This window comes from Zalophus californianus, chromosome X (genome assembly GCF_009762305.2).
Source record: "Zalophus californianus isolate mZalCal1 chromosome X, mZalCal1.pri.v2, whole genome shotgun sequence".
Classification (NCBI taxonomy): Eukaryota; Metazoa; Chordata; class Mammalia; order Carnivora; family Otariidae; genus Zalophus; species Zalophus californianus.
The window spans coordinates 45,144,110-45,168,938 of record NC_045612.1 but is presented as its reverse complement, the minus strand read 5'-3'; the positions used below and the strand labels follow the sequence as shown (position 1 = coordinate 45,168,938).

At 40.2% G+C, this 24,829-nt stretch overlaps 1 long non-coding RNA gene across 2 annotated transcripts in view; it reads left to right on the top strand.

The window, feature by feature from the left end:
• Nucleotides 1–24,829, top strand: part of LOC113931505 — a 110,054-nt gene that overhangs the window by 45,600 nt on the left and 39,625 nt on the right. Inside the window, exon 3 of one of the 2 annotated variants that reach the window (XR_004819794.1) lies at nt 13,992–14,146. This is a non-coding gene — a long non-coding RNA (uncharacterized LOC113931505). Of the gene's footprint in view, nt 1–13,991; nt 14,290–24,829 lie in introns of those variants that run through there. The other variant, XR_004819793.1, reaches the window with a different exon arrangement.

The window sequence follows — 24,829 nt, the reverse complement described above, 5'->3', positions numbered from 1 at the left end:
TCTGTACTTCTGAAACAAATAATGCAACATATTTTAAGAAAAAAGAAAAAGAAGAAGATAGCAGGAGAGGAAGAATGAAGGGGAGTAAGTCAGAGGGGGAGACGAACCAGGAGAGATGATGGACTCTGAAAAACAAACTGAGGGTTCTAGAGGGGAGGGGGGTAGGGGGATGGGTTAGCCTGGTGATGGGTATTAAAGAGGGCACATTCTCCATGGAGCACTGGGTGTTATGAACAAACAATGAATCATGGAACACTACACCAAAACAAATGATGTAATATATGGTGATTAACATAACAATAAAAAAATTAAAAAAAAAAGAAAAAATGGAAGGTTTTTATAGAAGGAAGGTGGGGCAGGAAAGCTATTAGCAAAAGAAAAGAATTATTTCAGGCAAGTTGGCTTTTCTATAGGGTGGAAAGCAAAGGGTCTTACACTGATTGCCTCAACTGTTGGGGGGCAGAATGGAGAGGGCCCACGTGTTGGGTTAATTAGCACTGATTGAAAATTCCTGATTGACTGGTTAAGATTACATGTCTGGGGGAGGTTGAAACTGCAATTAGATTATGTTATTAAGTCCCCGTTTGGGAACATGGTCGAAGTAACACCGTTTTGGGTCTGTGTTTCTTTGTTTTTTTTAACAAGGGAAAGAGTGATGTATTTAATTTCATTTAAAAAATTACATGACAAAAGCAAAAAACATAAGGAAAATACAATGGAAAAGTATGATTTGTAATATTTTAGACCTGCCTCCTTGAAATAACTCTGAGACTTCTTAAATGACTTGCGTGTGTGTGTGTGTGTGTGTGTGTGTGTGTGTGTAGATGGTTCAGTCACATGATTATAGACAATCCCTTAGTTTTCTGCCACAGATGGCTGACTAACTGCTTACCAAAGCCTTGGTTTTATATATTCACCCAGCAAGGGCCAGCTCATCTCCAAGAACCCTAAAATACCTCCCTGGGGTGTGTGTACTGATAATATGCCCCTACTGTCTCTTCAAAGCAAACAAAACTCCAGATGACAGGGACGTTCTTTGTGCCATTAACCTGGGCAAAGTTCCACCAATAGCAGGGGTCCCAGTCTAGCGCATCTAATTACAATGCCTTCTCACTTGGTAGCCTGAAGAATGAAGGTGTTTTGCTTTTGGCAAAAGACCAGGGCATGGATTGCTGAGTGGACACATTTCTGGTGTGGGGGAGCCTGCCTGTGCTTCATGATTGCCATAGAAACCTAACATCATTAAGGCCACCGTGATGACTTTTCAGTGGAGACAAAACATACCCTGGTGTGAAGATCAGGTCCCACCTTAGGTGTTTGGGACTCAGCTGAGGGCATGGGTCACCGCAGTGGCTGAACTGCCCTGGGGTGTGGGGAGGCAAAGCAATCCAGATCCAAGCCTGTTTCCCACTTGGGGGCTCAGTGTCCCAGCCATAATACTTGGGTGTTACAGGCTGTGTCATAGGTAAAACAGTTGGGGTCCTGCCCTGTCCCAGTGACTTTGGGTCCTGCTCCAGGGTTGTTCTGGAGCTGCTTTCCTCTAAAGGCATGGGCGCCCTCCTTAAGGCATTGGGCATTATATGCAACTAATGAATCATTGAATACTACAGCAAAAACCTATGAGGTACTATATGTTGGCTAACTGAACATAATGAAAAAAAAAAGTTAAAAAAAATAAAGGCATGGGTGCGGTAGGTAAAAGAGGTAAGGACTCTAAGCCCCAGCTTCCCCCTCTGTCAAATGGGGATGACAAAGCTTTACCCACAGGATTGCTGAGAACAGTCAGTGATGCACAGGAGCCAGCCCACGGCCCTGTGGTTCCTGGGGGATCATGAATGCCTGTATGAATGCAGGCCACTTCTTACTCCTTTAAAACTTCGTAGGGGATAGAGGAGGAAAGGAGAAGAAAAGGTCCTGGTAAGAAGCCCATTATAATACCATGTGGTTGTTATGATCAGGGCCCAATTGTATCAGTGTCATTGTCCTTACCCAGTGCCTAGCATGGTGCTGGGCACATAGTTATACCAGTAAAGCATAGTAATTGCTGGATTGATCCCTGTGCCACTCTTCTGGTCAGTGGTCCATCTAATATCAGGTGCCTGAAGGAGGCAGGTTCTGAAGATCTGTATCCTGATGGCTGCTGAAGCTTCTACTCCAGATTCAAGGGCAGCAGTCCTCAGAAGACCCCAACCCTTCAAATCCTTAATGGGAAATGACATCTGACACAAGGGTATTCAAAGATCTGAATAAAAGCATATTGTGGAATAGCTCCTCTCCTAGCCTAAAAGTAGAGAAGCTACTTTGATCTCATCATGGGAGAAGAGGTTTAACAACAGGTGGAATTTTAGTCCATCAGCAGCTACACTGCTGTGTAGTAGCTCTTGAGGCCCCTATTAGGGATTCCTTTTTGCTGAAAAGCAATTAATTGTCCAGTTGTAGAAGGAAATTGGTCTTTAATATGCATTTGCAATGAATAACCTAAATTTTTCTTGCCACATAAATAGTAATTGGCAAATCACATGTATCTCCTAGAAGGGTGTTGAAATTTACCATTTTTAGATCTTCCTAGCAATTTGACATGGTAATGTAGATTCTTCCCTAGTGCTCATGGTTTTCCCCCAATTTACAAAAAGATTCTCTAAAGAGTCAAAACATTTCCATGTGTTACTTTAAGATTCCAATGACTAGATTTTAATATTTTATTTTATTTTTTTAAAGATTTTGTTTGTGTATTAGAGAGAGAGAGAGAGAGAGAGCAGAAGCAGGCAGAGGGGCAGAGGGGGAGAGAGAAACAGACTCACTGCTAAGCAGGGAGCCTGACGCCGGGCTCAATCCCAGGACCCCGGGATCATGACCTGAGCCGAAGGCAGACACTTAACTGACGGAGCCACCCAAGCGGCTCAGTATTTTATTTTTATTTTTTGTTAAAGATTTATTTATTTGTTTTAGAGAGAGAGTGCTAGTGGGGAGAGGGGCAGAGGGAGAGAATCTTCAAGCAGACTCCCTGCTGAGCGCAAAACCCAACTCAGGACTCAATCTCGTGACCCATGAGATCATGGCCTGAACCAAGACCAAGAATTGGACACTCAACTGACTGAGCCACCCAGGCAACCCTAGATTTTAGTATTTTAAAAAATATTTCTTACAGTAGAGTTTGGCCTATTCCTCTCTCAATAATCTGAGCAGTTACTTATAAATATAATTATTCCTAATACACAATATTTTATCTCTGTACTTCAGAAGGAAATAGACATCAGCTTTCTCTAAATACTTGGATAAATTTCATTGCTAATGATTGTTTCTATTTTGGTTATATGTCGTATGGACCAATTTGATAAGACAGATTGTGAATCTGTTAATACATTAAGAATAGGGGCTCCTGAGTGGCTCAATCGGTTAAGAGTCTGCCTTTGGCTCAGGTCATGATCCTAGTGTCCTGGGATCGAGCCCTGTGTCGGGCTCCCTGCTCGGCACGGAGCCTGCTTCTCCCACTCCCTCTGCTGCTCTCCCTGCTTGTGCTCTTTCTCTGTGTCAAATAAATACGCAAAATCTTTTTAAAAATATCATAAGAGGGGAGGAGGAAAGATGGCGGAGGAGTAGGGGACCCTATTTCAGCTGGTCCCCGGAACTGAGCTGGATATCTACCAGACCACTCTGAGCATCCACGAAATCAGCCTGAGATGTAAGAAGATCTGGATCTCTACAAACAGAATATCGCAGGCGGTTGGTTTTGAGGTACAAAGCGGGGAGCCCCGATTCCGCGGGCAGATCTCGGAGGATAAACGGCAGTGGGAGGGTGCCTGGCCGTGGGGATCCTACACCGCCGGTGAGCGACTGCCTCGCGCGCTGGGGACGGGGCTGTTCTGGAGCTGCTTTCCTCGCAGATCGGTAGCGGCAGGGAGAGGACTTTAGGGCAGCCGCCGGGGCGGAAACCCAGAGCAGCGGGGTTGTGCGTGCAAACTGGGAGCGGCTGGCGGTTTTAGAAGCACAAAGGGCAGAGACGTGCTCTGACCTGGAGGCAGGACTGGGGGCGCTGTGGAGGGGCGCACAACCCAGGACGCTGCGGTTTATAGCAGCCCCGACAGAAACAGAGACAGTGTGGCCTGGAGAGCTCACTGAAGAACAGACTGCGGTCTCTCTGCTTTGAGGCAGAGGGCTGGAAATGGTCTCTTCTGCTCTGACTCGTGGAAGAGACGCGGAAAGCCGCCAGGGAAAGCCGCCAGAGAACAAAAACCCCCAAAACTGATTCCCGCTGAGCCCATCCCCCACCACAGGGGGACAGGGCAACTCCGCCCAAACAGGGTTGCCTGAGTAACAGCGCAGTAGGCCCCTCACCCAGAAGACAGTCTGGAAAACAAGAGGCCAGCAACCCTAAGGTCCCTAGAAAACAGGTGCATCTTGCTTGGGTTCTGGTCAATAATTTGGACTCTATACATTCCCTCAAACACGCACCAACAGAATGACTAGGAGGAGGAACCCCCAAAAGAGAAAAGATTCAGAGATCATGACTCATGCTGCAGATTTACAAATGGATGCAGATATAACCAAGACGTCAGAGATGGAATTCAGGCTAGCAATTGTGAAGACAATGGCTAGAATGGAGAAATCAATTAATGGCAACATAGAGTCTCTAAGGGCAGAAATGAAAGCTGAATTGGCAGAAATTAAAAAGGCTATCAATGAAAATAAATAGAGAAAAAAGAAAAAAAAAGGCTATCAATGAGATCCAATCCAATCTAGATAATCTAACAGCTGCGGTAACTGAGGCAGAAGAATGAATAAGCGACCTGGAAGACAATATAATAGATAAAAAGGGAAAAGAGGAGGCCAGGGAAAAACAACTCAGAATCCATGAAAATAGAATCAGAGAAATAAGTGACACCATGAAGCCTTCCAATGTCAGATTAATTGGAATCCCGGAGGGAGTGGAGAGAGAGAGAGGACTAGAAGATGTATTTGAGCAAATCGTAGCTGAGAACTTCCCTAATCTGGGGAATGAAACAAACATTCGCATCCTAGAGGCAGAGAGGACCCCTCCCAAGATCAAGGAAAGCAGGCCAACACCCCGGCATGTAATAGTAAAACTCGCAAATCTTAGAACCAAGGAAACCATCTTAAGGGCAGTTAGGGGGAAGAGATTCCTTACGTACAAAGGGAGGAACATCAGAATAACGTCACACCTCATCCACAGAGACCTGGCAAGCCAGAAAGGCCTGGCAAGACATATTCAGGGTACTAAATGAGAAGAACATGCAGCCAAGAATACTTTATTCGGCAAGGCTGTCATTTAGAATGGATGGAGAGATGGAGAGCTTCCAGGACCGGCAGAAACTGAAAGAATATGTGACCACTAAGCCGGCCCTGCAAGAAATACTAAGGGGGGTTCTATAAAAGGAGAAAGACCCCAAGAGTGATATAGAACAGAAATTTACAGGGACAATCTATTAAAACAACGTCTTCACAGGCAACATGATGACAATTAATTCATATCTTTCAATTATCACTCTCAACGTGAATGGCCTAAGTGCTCTCATAAAACGGCACAGGGTTGCAGATTGGATAAAAAGACAGGACCTGTCCATATGCTGTCTACAAGAGACTCATTTTGAACCTAAAGATACATCCAGACTGAAAGTGAAGGGATGGAGATCCATCTTCCATGCCAGCGGACCTCAAAAGAAAGCTGGGGTAGCAATTCTTATATCAGACAAATTAGATTTTAAACTAAAGTCTGTAATTAGAGACACAGAAGGACACTATATCATTCTTAAAGGGTCTATCCAACAAGAAGATCTAACAATTGTAAATATTTATGCCCCCAACAGGGGAGCAGCCATCTACATAAGCCAACTGTTAACCAAAATAAAGAGTCATATTAATAACAGTACGTTAATTGTAGGAGACCTCAATACTCCACTCTCAGCAATGGACTGAGATCATCCAAGCAGAAATTCAACAAGGAAACAAGAGCTTTGAATGATACACTGGACCAGATGGACCTCATAGATATTTACAGAGCATTCCACCCTAAAAGAACAGAATACTCGTTCTTCTCGAGCGCACATGGAACTTTCTCCAGAATAGACCACGTACTGGGTCACAAATCAGGTCTCAACCGATACCAAAAGGTTGAGATTATTCCCTGCATATTCTCAGACCATAATGCTTTAAAACTGGAACTCAATCACAAGAAAAGATTTGGCAGAAATTCAAAGACTTGGAAGCTAAAGATCACTCTGCTCAAGAATGCTTGGGTCAACCAGGAAATCAAAGAAGAACTTAAACAATTCATGGAAATCAATGAGAACGAAAGCACATCGGTCCAAAACCTATGGGACACTGCAAAGTGTATTTCCCCCCTTAACTAAGGGGGAAATACATAGCCGTCCAAGCCTCACTCAAAAAAATAGAAAATTCCCGGATTCACCAACTAACTCTACACCTTAAAGAACTGGAGAAAAAGCAACAAACGATGCCTAAGCCACGCATTAGAAGAGAAATAATTAAAATTAGAGCAGAGATCAATGAATTAGAAACCAGAAACACAGTAGATCAGATCAACAAAACTAGAAGTTCGTTCTTTGAAAGAATTAATAGGATTGATAAACCACTGGCCAGACTTATCCAAAAGAAAAGAGAAAGGACCCAAATGAATAAAATTATGAATGAAAGGGGAGAGATCACGACTAACACCAAGGAAATAGAAACAATTACTAGAAATTATTATCAACAACTATATGCCAATAAACTGAGCAATCTGGATGAGATGGAGGCCTTCCTGGAAACCTATAAGCTGCCAAGACTGAAACAGGAAGAAATTGACAACCTGAGTAGGCCAATAACCAGTAACGAGATTGAAGCAGTGATCAAAAACCTCCCAAAAAACAAGAGTCCGGGGCCTGATGGATTCCCTGGGGAATTCTACCAAACATTCAAAGAAGAAATAATACCTTTTTTACTGAAGCTGTTTCAAACAATAGAAACAGAAGGAAAACGTCCAAACTCATTCTATGAGGCCAGCATTACCTTGATCCCCAAACCAGGCAAAGACCCCATCAAAAACGAGAATTTCAGATCGATATCCCTGATGAATATGGATTCCAAAATCCTCAACAAAATCCTAGCTAATAGGATCCAACAATACATTAAAAGGATCATCCACCACGACCAAGTGGGATTTATCCCCGGGATGCAAGGGTGGTTCAACATTCGCAAATCAATCAGTGTGATAGAAAACATTAATAAGAGGAGGGAGAAGAACCACGTGGTCCTCTCAATTGATGCAGAAAAAGCATTTGACAAAATACAGCATCCTTTCCTGATTAAAACTCTTCAGAGTATAGGGATAGAGGGAACATTCCTCAAGTTCATAAAATCCGTCTATGAAAAACCCACAGTGAATATCATCCTCAATGGGGAAAAGCTGAGAGCCTTTCCCTTAAGATCAGGAACACGTCAAGGATGCCCACTCTCACCACTATTGTTCAACATAGTACTAGAAGTCCTGGCAACAGCAATCAGACAACAAAAAGAAATAAAAGGTATTCAAATCGGCAAAGAAGAAGTCAAACTCTCTTTTCACAGACGACATGATACTTTATGTGGAAAACGCAAAAGACTCCACCCCCAAATTACTCGAACTCATAGAGCAATTCAGTAATGTGGCAGGATAGAAAATCAATGCACAGAAATCAGTTGCTTTCCTATACACTAAAAATGCAACTGTAGAAAGAGAAATTTGAGAAACGATTCCATTTACAATAGCACCCAAAACCATAAGATACCTCGGAATAAACCTAACCGAAGAGGTAAAGGATCTATACTCTAGGAACTACAGGACACTCATGAAAGAAATTGAAGAAGACCCAAAAAGATGGAAAAATATTCCATGCTCATGGATTGGAAGAATAAACATTGTTAAAATGTCTATGCTACCCAGAGCAACCTATACCTTCAACGCCATCCCGATCAAAATTCCAATGACATTTTTCAAATGCTGGAACCAACAATCCTAAAATTTGTATGGAATCAGAAAAGACCCCGAATCGCCAAGGAAATGTTGAAAAGGAAAAACAAAGCTGGGAGCATCACGTTGCCCGATTTCAAGCTCTATTACAAAGCCGTGATCACCAAGACAGCATGGTACTGGCACAAAAACAGACATATAGACCAATGGAACAGAATGGAGAACCCAGATATGGACCCTCCACTCTATGGTCAAATAATCTTCGACAAAGCAGGAAGAAACATGCAATGGAAAAAAGACAGTCTCTCCAATAAATGGTGCTGGGAAAATTGGACAGCCACATGCAGAAGAATGAAACTCGACCATTCTCTAACACCATTCACAAAGATAAACTCAAAGTGGATGAAAGACCTCAATGTGAGACGGGACTCCATCAAAATCCTAGAGGAGAACATAGGCAGTAAACTCTTTGACATCACCCACAGCAACTTCTCTCAAGATACATCTCCAAAAGCTAGTGAAACAAAAGCAAAAATGAAATTTTGGGACTTCAAAATAAAAAGCTTCTGCACAGCAAAGGAAACAGTCAACAAAACAAAGAGGCAACCCACAGAATGAGAGAAGATATTTGCAAATGACACTACAGATAAAGGGCTGGTATCCAAGATCTATAAAGAACTTCTCAAACTCAACACCCAAGAAACAAATAATCAAGTCAAAAAGTGGGCAGAAGATATGAAAAGACACTTCTCCAAAGAAGACATACAAATGGCTAACAGATGCATGAAAAAATGTTCATCATCATTAGCCATCAGGGAAATTCAAATCAAAACCACATTGAGATACCACCTTACACCAGTTAGAATGGCAAAAATGGACAGGGAAAGAAACAACAAATGTTGGAGAGGTTGTGGAGAAGGGGGAACCCTCTTACACTGTTGGTGGGAATGCAAGTTGGTACAGCCACTTTGGAAAAGAGTGGAGAGGTTCCTCAAAAATTTAAAAATAGATCTACCCTATGACCCAGCAATTACATTTCTGGGTATTTACCCCAAAGACACAGATGTAGTGAAAAGAAGGGCCATATGCACCCCAATGTTCATAGCAGCAATGTCCGCAATAGCCAAACTGTGGAAAGAGCCGAGACACCCTTCAACAGATGAATGGTTAAAGAAGATGTGGTCCATATATACAATGGAATATTACTCAGCCATCAGAAAGGATGAATACCCAACTTTTACATCAACATGGATGGGACTGGAGGAGATTATGCTAAGTGAAATAAGTCAAGCAGAGGAAGTCAATTATCATACGGTTTCACTTATTTGTGGAACATAAGGAATAGCAGGGAGGACACTAGGAGAAGGAAGGGAAAAATGGGGGGGGAATGGAGGGAGAGATGAACCATGAGAGACTATGGACTCTGAGAGACAAACAGGGTTTTAGAGGGGAGGGGGGGAGGGGGGATGGGTTAGCCCGGTGACGGGTATTAAGGAAGGCACGTACTGCATGGAGCACTGGGTGTTATACGAAAACAATGGATCGTGGATCACCACATTAAAAACTAATGATGTATTGTATGGTGACTAACAGAACATAATAAAATTTAAAAAATAAATAAAATGTAAAAAAACAAAAAATATTGTAAGAATATAATCATGGGAATTTTTCACCTAATTGAATTGTATCGAAAAATTATGAATATGTAAATATGTGTCAAATATCTCCTTAAGGTTTGGTTGACATACAATACACTGTACATATTTAAAGTATAATCTCTAATAAGTTTTTATATCTGTATGCACTTGTGAATCCAATCCTACAGTCAAGATAAGGAACATATCCATCACTTCAGAAAGTTTATTTGTACCCCTTTGTAATGCCCCCATCTACCTCTTTAGCCTCCCTCTCTACATCACCCTACCCCATTTTTGGGCGACCACTGATCTTCTGTTACTATGATTTTTTCCAATAATTTTATGTGAATGGACTCATACAATGTGTATTTTTTTTGTCATTCCTCTTTCTGTCAAGCTATTTCCACATTTGTCCATGTGTTGTGTATATGAATATTTTTTTTCTTTTTTATTGTTGGCCAACATTCCATTATGTGGGTATACCACAATTTGATCTATCCACTCACCTGGTAATGGACTTTTTTTTTTTTCCAATTTGCAGTTCTTATTTTTAAAAAAGGTGCAATGAACGTTTGTGTATAATCTTTGCTTGAACATATGCTTTCTTTCTCTTGGGAAGATACATCTGGAGTGTAGCAGCTGGATCATATATGGCAGGTGTAGGATCAGCATTGAAATAAACTGGCAAAATGTTTTTCAAAGTGTTGAAATTTTTCATTGCCACCAGCAACGTATGCAAGTTCCATCCTCCACAACCATGTAGGACTTGGTATGGTCAGTTTGTTTATTTTAGCCATTCACAGAGGGGTGTAGTGAGAGTACATTTCCCTAATGACTAGCAATATTCAGCATCATTTCATGTCCTTATTTGAAATTTGTATATTTCTTTTGATTAAGTATTTTATCAAATATGTTTTTCCATTTGTTTATTTATTTATATTTTCCCCCACCTACCTCAGCAACCCTCTGTTTCCTATAGTTAAGAGTCTCTCATGGTTTTTCTCCCTCTCTGATGACTTCCCATTCAGTTTTCCCTCCCTTCCTCTATGATCCTCTTCACTGTGTCTTATATTCCACATATGAATGAAACTGTATGATAATTGTCTTTCTCTGATTGACTTATTTCGCTCAGCAATACCCTCCAGTTCCATCCACGTCAATGTAAATGCTAGGTATTCATCCTTTCTGATGGCTGGGTAATACTCCATTGTATATGTATACCAACTCTTCTTTAACTGTTCATCTGTTGATGGACATCTTGGCTCTTTCCACAGTTTGGCTATTGTGGACATTGCTTCTATAAACATTGGGGTGCACGTACCCCTTCGGATCCCTACATTTGTATCTTTGGGGTAAATACCCAGTAGTGCAGTTGCTGGGTCATAGGGTAGCTCTATTTTCAACTTTTTGAGGAACCTCCATACTGTTTTCCAGAGTAGGCTGTACCAGCTTGCATTCCCACCGGCAGTGTAAGAGGGTTCCCCTTTCTCTGCATCCTTGCCAATATTTGTTGTTTCCGGTCTTGGTTAATTTTAGTCATTCTGACTGGTGTGAGGTGGTATCTCATTGTGGTTATGATTTGTATTTCCCTGATGTCAAGTGATGTGGAGCATTTTTTCATTTGTCTGTTGGCCATTGGTATGTCTTCTTTTTTTTTTTTAAGATTTTATTTATTTAGGGGCGCCTGGGTGGCTCAGTCGGTTATGTGTCTGCCTGAGGCTCAGGTCATGATCCCAGGGTAGTGGGATCGAGCCCCATGTCGGGCTCCCTGCTCAGCAGGGAGCCTGCCTCTCCTCACTCTCCCACTCTCTCTCTGTGTTAAATAAATAAATAAAATCTTTTTAAAAAAAGTGTAAAAAGCGATTAGCCCTCCATAAGGTAGATGATCCTCATCCAATCAGGTGGAGGACTGAATAGAACAAGAAGAAAGCTGTCAAAATATTTTATAATAAAGCAGGATGGTTGCTGTGTGTGTTTTCCCAGCCTTTCTTGGCCAGCGTGGTTACTGTGGTGACTCAGTGACCGCTGTGGAACTTGGTACAATCTGAAAATACATTTATAATTTTTGCCTGAACCACTCATTTTTCTAATAGCTGTTAAGTGTTGTTTTTATAATGCCATCATTCTTTCTAGATTAATAATTTAGCATTCAGATGTTGGGTAGAGCTTTTCCATTCACTTCTATCATTTACTTATTCATTCATGTATTTATTTTCTTAGTATGACTCATGGATTCCTATTTTGCTCAAAGATTTACCCTCTGACATTATAATTATATATTTTGATGCTCACATTGTCACAGAATTGGGCAGTGTCAGCCCCTTCGAATTGGCTTCTGTGTCCATATGTTGCCTTCCTTGAATTCCCTGAGAATGTATTTTGCTCTGTGAGCCTGAGTATTTCCCAATCCGTGGAAAGAAAATAATGTTGCCAACCTCAGAGCAATGCTTTGAACATTTAAAGACTAAAAGTTTAAAAATAGCAACCTATACTATGTGGCAAGAAGAAAGCTCTCAAAATGTTAGTTGCCCAAAATGTTAGTTAGCTCTCAAAATGATAGTTTATCCAGTTTTGCCTCCTTCATTTTGTCAACCTGCTGCCTCTGACATGAACATGATAGCATGAGTACCAGAGAGAATGCTTGGACATGGAGCAGCAAGCAGGGAAGAGCCCACATTTCCATGATGTGAGAACTTCAGTGTCTGCTATGTATGGGAGGAGGCTGTGGGATGGAGCTGGGGAAGAAGCACAGCATCACTGCACAGCTTCCAGTGACCTGAGTGGGGATAAGCAAGCACATGCTCATCCCTTTCCCCTGTGCTTTCTGTTCTTCTCACTTTCCCCTCTATCCCATGTGCTGTCTGATCCTCCGACTCTCGCTTCTAGTAGATCAGCAGAGAAAGGTGTGGACTCTGAGTTTCTGAAATAGGAGAAGAACCAAGTGTGACATTCAGTGAGCACTAGATGTTGTCGAAGAGGAGCTCATGGCTAAAGACTTCCACCTCAAAAACATGTTCATAAAAAGAATCACACACCTTTATTTTTTGAAAACCAAGGAGGAGTTAGCTGACAGAAACTCAAAGTAGTCCTTAACCTTGTAACTTTCTTGTGAGCTGGAGTCTCTCAGAATAAAAAGAAAGATGCATGAACTGGCAGGTGTGCCCCAAGGATCATTCTTGTCTGAGCCGGGATCCCATTTATGTTTGAAACTAGAGGAAATATGGAGCATGAGGGAGTGAGTTACCTGGAAATAGCTATTTTTGATGGCTAAATTTCTTTGTGTCTGACTGTGGTAGTGAAAATCAGAGAAAGAGGGAAAACTGAAGCTAGTGATAATATGCAGTACTTAGCAAAATTTCAATCTGTGTAAAAAGCATTGTTGATTATACCAAATTATGTGTAGTCAGCCTGACTACTAACCACACAGTAAGCTCTTGTTTTCTTGGAATCCAAATACCCTGAATTTTACCTTTAACTTCGTGTCACCATTTTTATAGCTTTCTTTACACAAATAATGTATTTTTATTGTGGAAAATGTAGCAATTATGGATAAGCAAAGTGGGGCTCCCTGTTTGGTTCATTTGGATCCAACAGAATGACATACAGAGCAAATGTGTCAAGACCTTATTCAAATAAACTCTTTTCAGAGTGGATACCCAGAGCCAGCACAGACTTAGCAAACCTTATATATCCCTTAATACTATCCAATACAAAAATCAGTGATGCTGAACATGCCAGATTTTCAAGTGCCTTTGGGATTATCAAAGGCAGGTTAAATAATGCAAGGTCTTGATCTGGAGTTCAGAATATATCGAATCCATTGACAAATCAATGGTGCTCTACTGTATATGGATACTCAATAGAAGAGGTGACCTTATTTTCCAGTTATTCTGGATAAGAGACAGTTTGCATATATAAGAAACGAGAGGGGACAATTGCTGGTAGATACAAGTTAAGGGTTGCCCAGGAATAATTTCATATGGATCAACTATCCCAAGGAAGAGGCAGGATGCCATTTCTGTACCAAGAGGTGAATGGAATTTGCCTGTTGAATGCTGAAATCAAAAACAACACTTCACTTTACAGATTAAACTATCCTGTTTTCTCTTAAAAAACTGAATTGACTGCGTGTGTGTTTCTTGTGTTTCTATGTCCCTTCTGGCTCTACTACCTCCTACACATACTCATGGTTATAGTTTATTTATTTTTGGGGGGGTGGTGAACTTTATTGTATGTAAATTTCACCTAAAAAAAAAAAGAAAGAAGGCGACAGTCGCACATCAGTGGGTCCTGTTGGTTATAGTTTAAACTCAGTAAAGACCAGCATCAGATCTCCAATTCAGAGTTAGACATCCCAGAAAAAAAAAAAAATTTTTTTTTAATTCTAGGCAAGTGATGGACACAGAGGGATTGTTCCAGTTAAGTGAAAATCCAGAAAGCTGGCTGATCCCATGAGGTCAAGCTCCCAATCTCCATCCTCCCTCCGCTGTGTGGAGCCCCCTGGTCTGAGACTCAGAGCTGCCATCCTGGATCTCACCACCAGGTGACATCTCATTTGTCTCCATTTTTGTTATTCTTTTTTTATGAAAAAGAGTGCATTACAAAGAGTAAAAAATATCACAAAATAGCTATGATACCAATTCTGCTTGGAAAATTCATATGTATATTAAAGAAGATCCATTTGCTTTTGACCCCAAACTACATCGTGTGTATTGATTTATCTCTTGCCTCATCACTGTCTGCTGATGTACAGTGTGGACTGGGCAAAATGTTCCTTACCCTCTTCCCAATAGGGCATTCTCCCTCCATTACCCCAACATTGTATAGGCTGCCCGACCTTCTCCCACTCCCTTTCACCCCCTGTTCATGACAAAGGACACAGCTTCCCAGATCCCACTCAGATTCCCCGTCCTCTCAGTCACCTACCCCTTGTTCTACCCTAAACCACCCTTGAAATACCTGCCACCATCTTCCAAGGTGCACCACTGCTACCTGGTGTTTCATCTGCAGGCACCAAAGTATATGTTTTCACCATATTCTTTTACACCTACCAGTTTTTCCAGACAGAATCAGAGTCATTTTTCGTAAGTTTAATGCCTGGGATTTTGGAAGATATTATTTGTTTATTCTTTGCAGAAGCTTCAGAGAAAAGTTTGATATTAGTGGTACTTTGGTGCCACCTTGTGACAAAACTCTGCACTGTAGCTTGAACGTGTCTGGGAAGGAAAGTGGGAGGGAGGGGCTCTGACCCAAACTCACCAGACTGAACTTTCTTGAAGTCAGGATGGAAATGATAGAATTCTTTGGGTACAGCGTATTGATGGCTTTCTCTAGACATTTTATACAAATGGAATCATACAGTATGTTGTCTTTCGCATATTGAGCTTCTTTCTCTTGGCTTAATGTTTTCAAGTTTCAAATATTGTAGAATGTATCAGTATTTCATTAATTTTTTTGGCCAAATATACCACATTTTATTTACCCATTCATTAATAGGCAGACATTTGAGTTGTTTCCGCTTTTGGCCAGTATGAATAACGATGCTATGTACATTCCTATACTAGTTTTGTTTTTCTTTAAATTTTTTTATTGTTATGTTAATCACCATACATTACATCATTAGTTTTTGATGTAGTGTTCCAAGATTCATCGTTTGTGCATAACACCCAGTGCTCCATGCAGAACGTGCCCTCTTTAATACCCATCACCAGGCTAACCCATCCCCCCACCCCCCTCCCCTCTAGAACCCTCAGTTTGTTTTTCAGAGTCCATCATCTCTCATGGTTCGTCTCCCCCTCCAGTTTCTGCCCCCTTCATTCTTCCCCTCCTGCTATCTTCTTTTTTTTTTTCTTAACATATATTGCATTATTTGTTTCAGAGGTACAGATCTGTGATTCAACAGTCTTGCACAATTCACAGCGCTCACCATAGCACATACCCTCCCCAATGTCTATCACCCAGCCACCCCATCCCTCCCACCCCACCCCCAATCTCTATGTTTATATAGACATATGTTTTCATTTTTCCTGGCTGTGTGCCTAGGAGTGAAATTGTTGAGTCATTTAGTAACTCTCTGTTGAACTGTTTGAGGAACAGCCAGACTGTTTTCATGACCCTGACAGTGTTGAGGAGTGCAGGCATAGTCTGTCGTTTTTCTTCTGATTGGACTCCTGTTACGAGTTTTGAGAAAGAATATCGTAGAGTTGAAGTGCCTTTCTGTCACTTCATATTTAGGAGGACATGATACCCACGTGACATCGCTTGGTCACTGGAGATGCTGACCTTCATCACAGGGCTAGGGTGGTATTTGTCTAGTTTCTCCAGTGTACAGTAACTATTTTCCATTCACCTATTCTATTCTCTGAAGTGAGTCACTAAGTCTGTCCTGCCCTCAGGGGTGGGAGTCAGATATGGTTCACCTCATGGAGGCAGGGTATCCACATATATTATTCGGAGTTATTTAAAGATAGTTTATCTCATGGAATCCATTTTTGTTAATTCAAACATTTATATGACAATATGGATTCATGCATACATATTTTCTCAGGTTTTTTCAAATGGCTACACCCCAAAAGAAGGTCTAGTATCATGATTTCTTTGATACTCATTTCTTTGAAAATGGATTTTGACTGAACACCCAGGAAACTGCAAAAGAGTTCCCTAACTTTGCCATTATATATCACTACCATGGTATTGTCTAAATATGGTATGTTAGACAATGCTTTCAGATAATATATTTAGCCATGGCAGAGTTTGGAATGACATTATACTTTCATATGATTTTATTCCATGATTGATTTCCTTGAAAAAGAAATAAAAACATATGACAGAGTTTATTGAAATGATGATAGCAAATTCTTGCTAACATGCATAAAACGTATTTGCAAAATCCATTCAATGACGCAAAATTATAAGATATGTCAGAGAAAATGTGTGCTTCATTTGAAAGCCCATTGTGAAAAGCACGGTACTTCAGTTGTCTGACTCCTATTCTATGGAAGGTATTTTACAACTCTAGCTTTTATGTAGTTGATCCCATTGTAACATAATCCTTGTCTTACCCAAGCAATTGAATTCTGATCTGGGGATAGGAGAGCCTTTCCTTTTGGGGAAATAGTTGTTTGCATCCATTGAACAATCATTTCAACATTATAGATATGTACATGTGATAAAGAAGTGGCTGTTAAGTTGGTAAGTGTAATTTCCACGGAAGCATGAAGGAACATGGCCTAGTTACATAATGCGTGAAGACTGAGTTGGAGAGAAGGTGCATGGAGATGTAAATTGAGTATGGAGAATTTTTCTTAGAATTTTGGTGGAAAGGTGAAAATATATGGAAAGAGGAGAGTCACAAGAGTTGTGGAGAGCGGCCCAGAGCATTAAAGCATATTTGTAAATCACCAATTATAAGAGACTTGAGCAGGCTGAAATCTTAAAGGGAAGGAGCTATCTCTTCTTTGATTTAACATCTGAATTTACCACTCCACCCTTCCCACACTTTACTTACTTGTTTCTGTTCTGGAGAAGTCTGATTCTTAACTAAAAGGATGGTATAGAGTTCGGTATTAATGCCTGGTAAGTAGATGAATGGATGAATAGATGCAGGAGGTGTCAAACATGTCCTGGGAAACCACTGATTTTTGCATCTTAGGACAAAGCTTCAGGCAGCTAATGAACCTGTGGTGTTGGGTGGTTGAGAGGCTGCAGCTTCTCAGGATTCAGCAACTGATGGCTGCAAGATGGGAGGCATTTCAAGTGTGGAGGACCAGCCTGAGCATTGCAGTTGCTGTAGAAACCTGACATCATTGTGGGATGTTAATGATTTTTTAATAGAGACAGATATGTCCTGGGAAGAAGAGCATGTCTGCCTTCAGGTGGTTGGGACTCATCTGGGAGAGTGGGTCTCTGTGATGGGGGCTGAAATGCCCCGAGGTGTGACTAGACAGCAGGATTCAGTTCCAAGTCACCTCTTTCTGACTTTGGGATGTGGTGCCCTGGTTGTTACTTACGGAAAGCCATTGGGATCCCATCTGACCCCAGTGAGTGTGAGTCCTGCTCCAGGGGTGTCCTGGAGCTATTTTTCTTCCAATTCAGGGGTGTGGGAGGTAAGACGGGTGATGACTCTGAGCCCCAAGTCCCCCTTTGTACAATGGGGATGAGAATGCTTCATCCACAGGGTCACTGAGAACAGTCAGTGATGCACAGGAGCAAGCCCATGGCCCAGTGGTTATTGTGGGATCATGAATGCCTGTATGAATTAAGGACACTTCTTATTCCTTTCCAACTTTATTGTTAAGGGATAGATAAGGAAAGGAGGGGGGAAAAAAAGGGCTCTGGTGAAAAATCCATTAAAATGTGATTGTTAGGGCTATGACCCATTGTAGCAGTGTCAATGACACCGAGTTAGTGTCTAGCACGGTGCTGGGCACATAATTACTCCAGGAAAACATAGTGAGTGCTGGATCTATCTCTCCCTGTGCAGCTCTTTGTGCTGGTGGTCAAGCTCACCTCAGGGGCCTAAAGGAGGTAGTTTCTGAGGATCTGTGTCCTGATGGTTTCTGAAGCTACTATTTCAAGATTCAAGGACAGTGGTCATCAAGAAACCCCATCACCTTACATCCTGTGTGGGATATGATGTCTGGCATGGGTGACTTTATGGCTGAAAAAAAGCAGTTGTGTATGAGCTCCTCTGACAGTAGATTAGTTTTGATTTCCTATAGTTTTACATGAAAAGAATCATAAAGGTTGCATTTTATTTTCATGTGGCTTGTTACATTCAGCCATTGATTGATTGATTGGTCTGAATTATCTTTTATTTTTACATGCATATATGGAACATTATTTATGAATACTTGGGAAATACTTTCTTGAATATTTGGTATATAATACTTACTAGAAGAAAGCTTGTATCTGGGAATCATAGATTTTCAATTCTTTTTTGAATCATGAATTATCCATTTGATATGCACTGAAGTAGAAAAACACACAGAATTATCTTCAGATTTAGGATTATAGTAAATATATGATAAGTGAATATAACACGTTGGAGTTATTAAACTCTCCCAAGAAGTGACAACTGAAATAATATTTTTTCCTTTTGTAAAGCAAAATTTTGTACTTTGATGATGTAAACGAAAGCATAGAAATGAGTTGTGTTTGTTTGCTCTACATACCTATTTAAAGTAAGAATAGGAAAGTTTCCAGGAAAATAGCAATCACATGAATATTTTTAATTTTGCAAATTTATGCTATAGGTATTTCATGGAACACATATCTTTAGATATAATTTATTGCATGTATATGGGCTTATAAATATGCAAATTTTATCCTACATGATGAAGAATGTAAAAATTGATTGTTTCATACCAGGGTAATGTTAATGGCCTATAGCAGAGAATTTTACTAATTATGGTACACTAGATTTTGTAGGATTTTTTTCTAAGAGTCTCTTTTTGTGTGCGTTTGTTTTTTAGATTCCATAATAAGTGAAATGATGTGCTATTTTTCTTTCTCTGTCGGATTTATTTCACTTAGTGTAATACTCCCTAGGTCCATCCATCTTGTTGCAAATGGCAAGATTTTATTCTTTTTTCTGGCTGAGAAATATTCCAGTGTGTGTGTGTGTGTGTGTGTGTGTGTGTGTGTGTGTGTGTGTGTGTGTATACATATGTGTGTGTGTGTATATATATATATACACCACATCATTAAACATTCATCTATCAGTGAATAGTTAGGATGTTTCCATACCTTGACTATTATAAATAATGCTATAATAAAAATGGTGGTGCATATATCTTTTTGAATTAGTGTTTTCATATTATTTGGGTAAATACCCAGTAGAGGAATTACCAGATCATAAGCTATTTCCATTTTAAATTTTTTGAGGATCCTCCATACTTTTTTCCATACTGGTTGTGTCAATTTACATTCCCACCAACAGTGTGCAAGGGTTCCTTTTTCTCTACATCCTCACCAACACTTGTTATTTCTTTCTTTTTTTTTTTAATTTTAACTATTCTGACAGGTGTAAGGTGTCATCTCATTGTAGAATTGATTTCCATCTCCCTGGAGATTGGTGATGTTGAGCATCTTTTCATGTGTCTGTTCCCATCCGTATTTCTTCTTCGGAAAAATGTCTATCGGGTCCATTGCCCATTTTTTAATTGAATTGTTTTGCTTTTTGGTGTTGAGTTGTCCAAAAATACATTAAAAAATAATTCACTACAACTAAGTGGGATTTATTCCAGGGATGCAAGAGTGGTTCAGTTTGTAAATCAATCAGCCTAATATATCACATTAACAAGAAAAAAGATTAAAAACATGTGATCACCTCAACAGAGGCAGAAAGCGCATTTGACAAAGCATATTTCCATTCCTGTTAAAAATTCTCAACAAAGTAGGTTTAGAGGAGACATACCTTGCTGTATTAAAAGCCACATAGGAAAAACCCACTTCTAATATCATATTCAGGATTGAAAAACAGAGCTTTTCTTCTAAGACCAGGAACTAGATAGGATGTCCACTCTCACCACTTTTATTCAACTTAATACTAGAGGTCCTAGCCACAGCAATCAGATAAGAAAAAGAAAAGCCATCCAAATTGGTAAAGAAGTAAAACTTTCACTATTTGCAGATGATATGATACTTTATACAGAAAACCCTACAGACCACCAAAAAGTTACTAGAACTGATAAATGAATTCAGTAAAGTTTCAGAATCCAAAATAAATATATAGATACCTGTTGCATTTCTATACCATTACATTTTTATAGCAAACTAAAGGAGGGTTTAAAGATGAGTGGAACAAAATATATACTGGGTAGGAAGTATTATTTATTGGTTTCAGCTATAAACATATCTATGTTTGCCCTAAGCCAAGATGTAAAATGCATTTTTTTAAAGTTATTCTTTCTTTTTTTTTAAGATTTATTTATTTATTTGACAGAGAGAGAAACAGCGAGAGAGGGAACACAAGCAGGGGGAGTGGGAGAGGGAGAAGCAGGCTTCCCACTGAGCAGGGAGCCCGATGTGGGACTCGATCCCAGGACTCTGGGATCATGATCCGAGCCGAAGGCAGACACCTAATGACTGAGGCACCCGGGCGCCCCATAAAATACATTTTTGTAAATTCTGGTCTTGAAAAAAATAATCTAAAATTTGACTAGTAAAAGTCTCTGCTACCATTACTATTAACATTATATAGTATAAAACAAACTATTTTTAAAATTATTCATTATGTGGGATAAAGATGTACATGTTTATTACTCCATATACATACAAGATTGTATCTAAAGTTGTGTTACATAAAATACCTATAATATAAATTTCTGAAATTCAAAATATTCTTGTGATTATTACTTTCCTAGTAGCCTTCAGATAAATATATATGTAAGAAACAAAGACATTTCTTTTCTTTTCTTTTATTATGTTATGTCAGTCACCATACATCATTAGTTTTTGATGTGGTGTTCCATGATTCATTGTTTTCGTATAACACCCTGTGCTCCCTGCAATACGTGCTCTCCCTCCCTAATACCCATCACCGGGCTAACCCGTCCCCTACCCCCCTCCCCTCTAAAACCCTCAGTTTGTTTCTCGGAGTCCATAGTCTCTCATGGTTCATCTCCCCCTCTGATTCCCCCCCTTCATTTTTCCCTTCCTTCTCCTAATGTCCTCCATGCTATTCCTTATGTTCCACAAATAAGTGAAACCATATGATAATTGTCTTTCTCTGCTTGACTTATTTCACTTAGCATAATCCCCTCCACTTCTATCCATGTCCATGCAAATGGTGGGTATTCATCCTTTCTGATGGCTGAGTCATATTCCATTGTATATATGGACCACAGCTTCTTTATCCAGTCTTTTGTTGAAGGGCATCTCAGCTCTTTCCACAGTTTGGCTATTGCGGACATTGCTGCTATGAACATTGGGGTGCATGTGGCCCTTCTTTTCACTACATCTGTCTTTGGGGTGAATACCCAGGAGTGCAATTGCTGGGTCATAGGGTAGCTCTATTTTTAAATTTTTGAGGCACCTCCACATTGTTTTCCAAAGTAGCTGTACCAACTTGCATTCCCACCAACAGTGTAAGAGGGTTCCCATTTCTCCACAACCTCTCCAACACTTGTTGTTTCTTGCCAATTTTTGCCATTCTAACTGGTGTAAAGTAGTATCTCAATGCGGTTTTGATTTGCATTTCCCTGATGGCTAATGATGATGAACATTTTTTCATGTGTCTGTTAGCCATTTGTATGTCTTCTTTGGAGAAGTGTCTGTTCAGTCTTCTGCCCATTTTTTGACTTGATTATTTGTTTTTTGGGTGTTGAGTTTGAGAAGTTCTTGGGGGGGAATCGGAGGGGGAGACGAACCATGAGAAACTATGGACTCTGAAAAACAAACTGAGGGTTCTAGAGGGGAGGGGGGTGGAGGGATGGGTTAACCAGGTGATGGGTATTAAGGAAGGCACGTTCTGCATGGAGCACTGGGTGTTATACGCAAACAATGAATCATGGAACACTACATCAAAAACTAATGATGTAATGTATGGTGATTAACATAACATAATAAAAAAAGTCTTTAGTAACCAAAAAAAAAAAAAAGAGAGAGAGAGAAGTTCTTTATAGATCTTGGATACCAGCTCTTTATCTGTAGTGTCATTTGCAAATATCTTCTCCCATTCTGTGGGTCGCCTCTTTGTTTTGTTGACGGTTTCCTTTGCTGTGCAGAAGCTTTTCATCTTGATGAAGTCCCAAAAGTTCGTTTTTGCTATTTTTTCACTTGCCTTGGAGATGTATCTTGAAAGTAGTTGCTGTGGCCGATGTCAAAGAGGTTACTGCCTATGTTCTCCTCTAGGATTTTGATGGATTCCTGTCTCACATTGAGGTCTTTCATCCATTTTGAGTTTATCTTTGTGTATGGTGTTAGAGAATGGTCGAGTTTCATTCTTCTGCGTGTGGCTGTCCAATTTTCCCAGCACCACTTATTGAAGAAACTGTCTTTCTTCCATTGCATATTTTTTCCTGCTTTGTCGAAGATTATTTGACCATAGAGTTGAGGGTCCATATGTGGGCTCTCTATTCTGTTCCATTGGTCTATACGTCTGTTTTTGTGCCAGTACCATGCTGTCTTGGTGATCACGGCTTTGTAATAGAGCTTGAAATCGGGCAACGTGATGCCCCCAGCTTTCTTTCTCTTTTTCAACATTTCCTTGGTGATTCGGGGTCTTTTCTGATTCCATACAAATTTTAGGATTATTTGTTCTAGCACTTTGAAAAATGTCATTGGAATTTCGATTGGGATGGCATTGAAGGTATAGGTTGCTCTGGGTAGCATAGATATTTTAACAATGTTTATTCTTCTGATCTATGAGCATGGACTGTTTTTCCATCTTTTCGTGTCTTCTTCAATTTCTTTCATGAGTGTCCTGTAGTTCCTAGAGTATAGATCCTTTACCTCTTCGGTTAGGTTTATTCCGAGGTATCTTATGGTTTTGGGTGCTATTGTAAATGGAATTGTTTCTCTATTTTCTCTTTCTACAGTTGCATTGTAACTGTATAAGAAAGCAACTGATTTCTGTGCATTGATTTTCTATCCTGCCACATTACTGAAATGCTGCATGAGTTCGAGTAATTTGGGGGTGGAGTCTTTTGCGTTTTCCACATAAAGTATCATGTCGTCTGTGAAAAGAGAGTTTGACTTCTTCTTTGCCGATTTGAATACCTTTTATTTCTTTTTGTTGTCTGATTGCTGTTGCCAGGACTTCTAGTACTATGTTGAACAATAGTGGTGAGAGTGGGCATCCTTGACGTGTTCCTGATAGTAAGGGGAAGGCTCTCATCTTTTCCCCATTGAGGATGATATTCGCTGTGGGTTTTTCATAGATGGATTTTATGAACTTGAGGAATGTCCCCTCTATCCCTATACTCTGAAGAGTTTTAATCAGGAAAGGATGCTATATTTTGTCAAATGCTTTTTCTGCATCAATTGAGAGGACCATATCGTTCTTCTCTCTCCTCTTATTAACGTGTTCTATCGCACTGATCGATTTGTGAATGTTGAGCCACCTTTGCATCCTGGGGATAAATCCCACTTGGTCATGGTGGATGATCCTTTTAATGTATTGTTGGATCCTATTAGCTAGGATTTTGTTAAGAATTTTGGAATCCATATTCATCAGGGATATCGGTCTGAAATTCTCCTTTTTGATGGGGTCTTTGCCGGGTTTGCAGATTAAGGTAATGCTGGCCTCATAGAATGAGTCTGGAAGCTTTCCTTCTGTTTCTATTTTTTGAAACACCTTCAGGAGACTAGGTATTATTTCTTCTTTGAATGTTCAGTAGAATTCCCCAGGGAATCCATCAGGTCCTGGACTCTTGTTTTTTGGGAGGTTTTTGATCACTGCTTCAATCTCGTTACTGGTTATTGGCCTATTCAGGTTGTCAATTTCTTCCTGTTTCAGTCTTGGGAGTTTATAGGTTTCCGGGAAGGCGTCCATTTCTTCCAGGTTGCTTAATTTATTGGCATGTAGTTGTTGGTAATAATTTCTAATAATTGTTTCTATTTTCTTGGTGTTAGCCGTGATCTCTCCCCTTTCATTCATAATTTCATTAATCTGGATCCTTTCTATTTTCTTTTGGATAAGTCTGGCCAGTGGTTTATCGATCTTATTAATTCTTTCAAAGTACCAGCTTCTAGTTACGTTGATCTGATCTACTGTGTTTCTGGTTTCTAATTCATTGATCTCTGCTCTAATCTTAATTATTTCTCTTCTAATGTGTGGCTTAGGCATCGTTTGTTGCTTTTTCTCCAGTTCTTTAAGGTGTAGAGTTAGTTGGTGAATCCGGGAATTTTCTATTTTTTTGAGTGAGGCTTGGATGGCTAGGTAGTGCCCCCTTAGGACCGCCTTTGCAATATCCCATAGGTTTTGGACCAATGTGTTTTCCTTCTCATTGGTTTCCATGAATTGTTTAAGTTCTTCTTTCCTGGTTGACCCAAACATTCTTGAGCAGAGTGGTCTTTGGCTTCCAAGTGTTTGCATTTCTTTCAAGTTTTTTCTTGTGATTGAGTTCCAGTTTAAAAGCATTATGGTCTGAGAATACGCAGGGAATAATCTCAACCTTTTGGTATCGTTTGAGACCTGATCTGTGACCCAGTACGTGGTCTATTCTGGAGAAAGTTCCATTGTGCGCTCAAGAAGAATGAGTATTCTGTTGTTTTAGGGTGG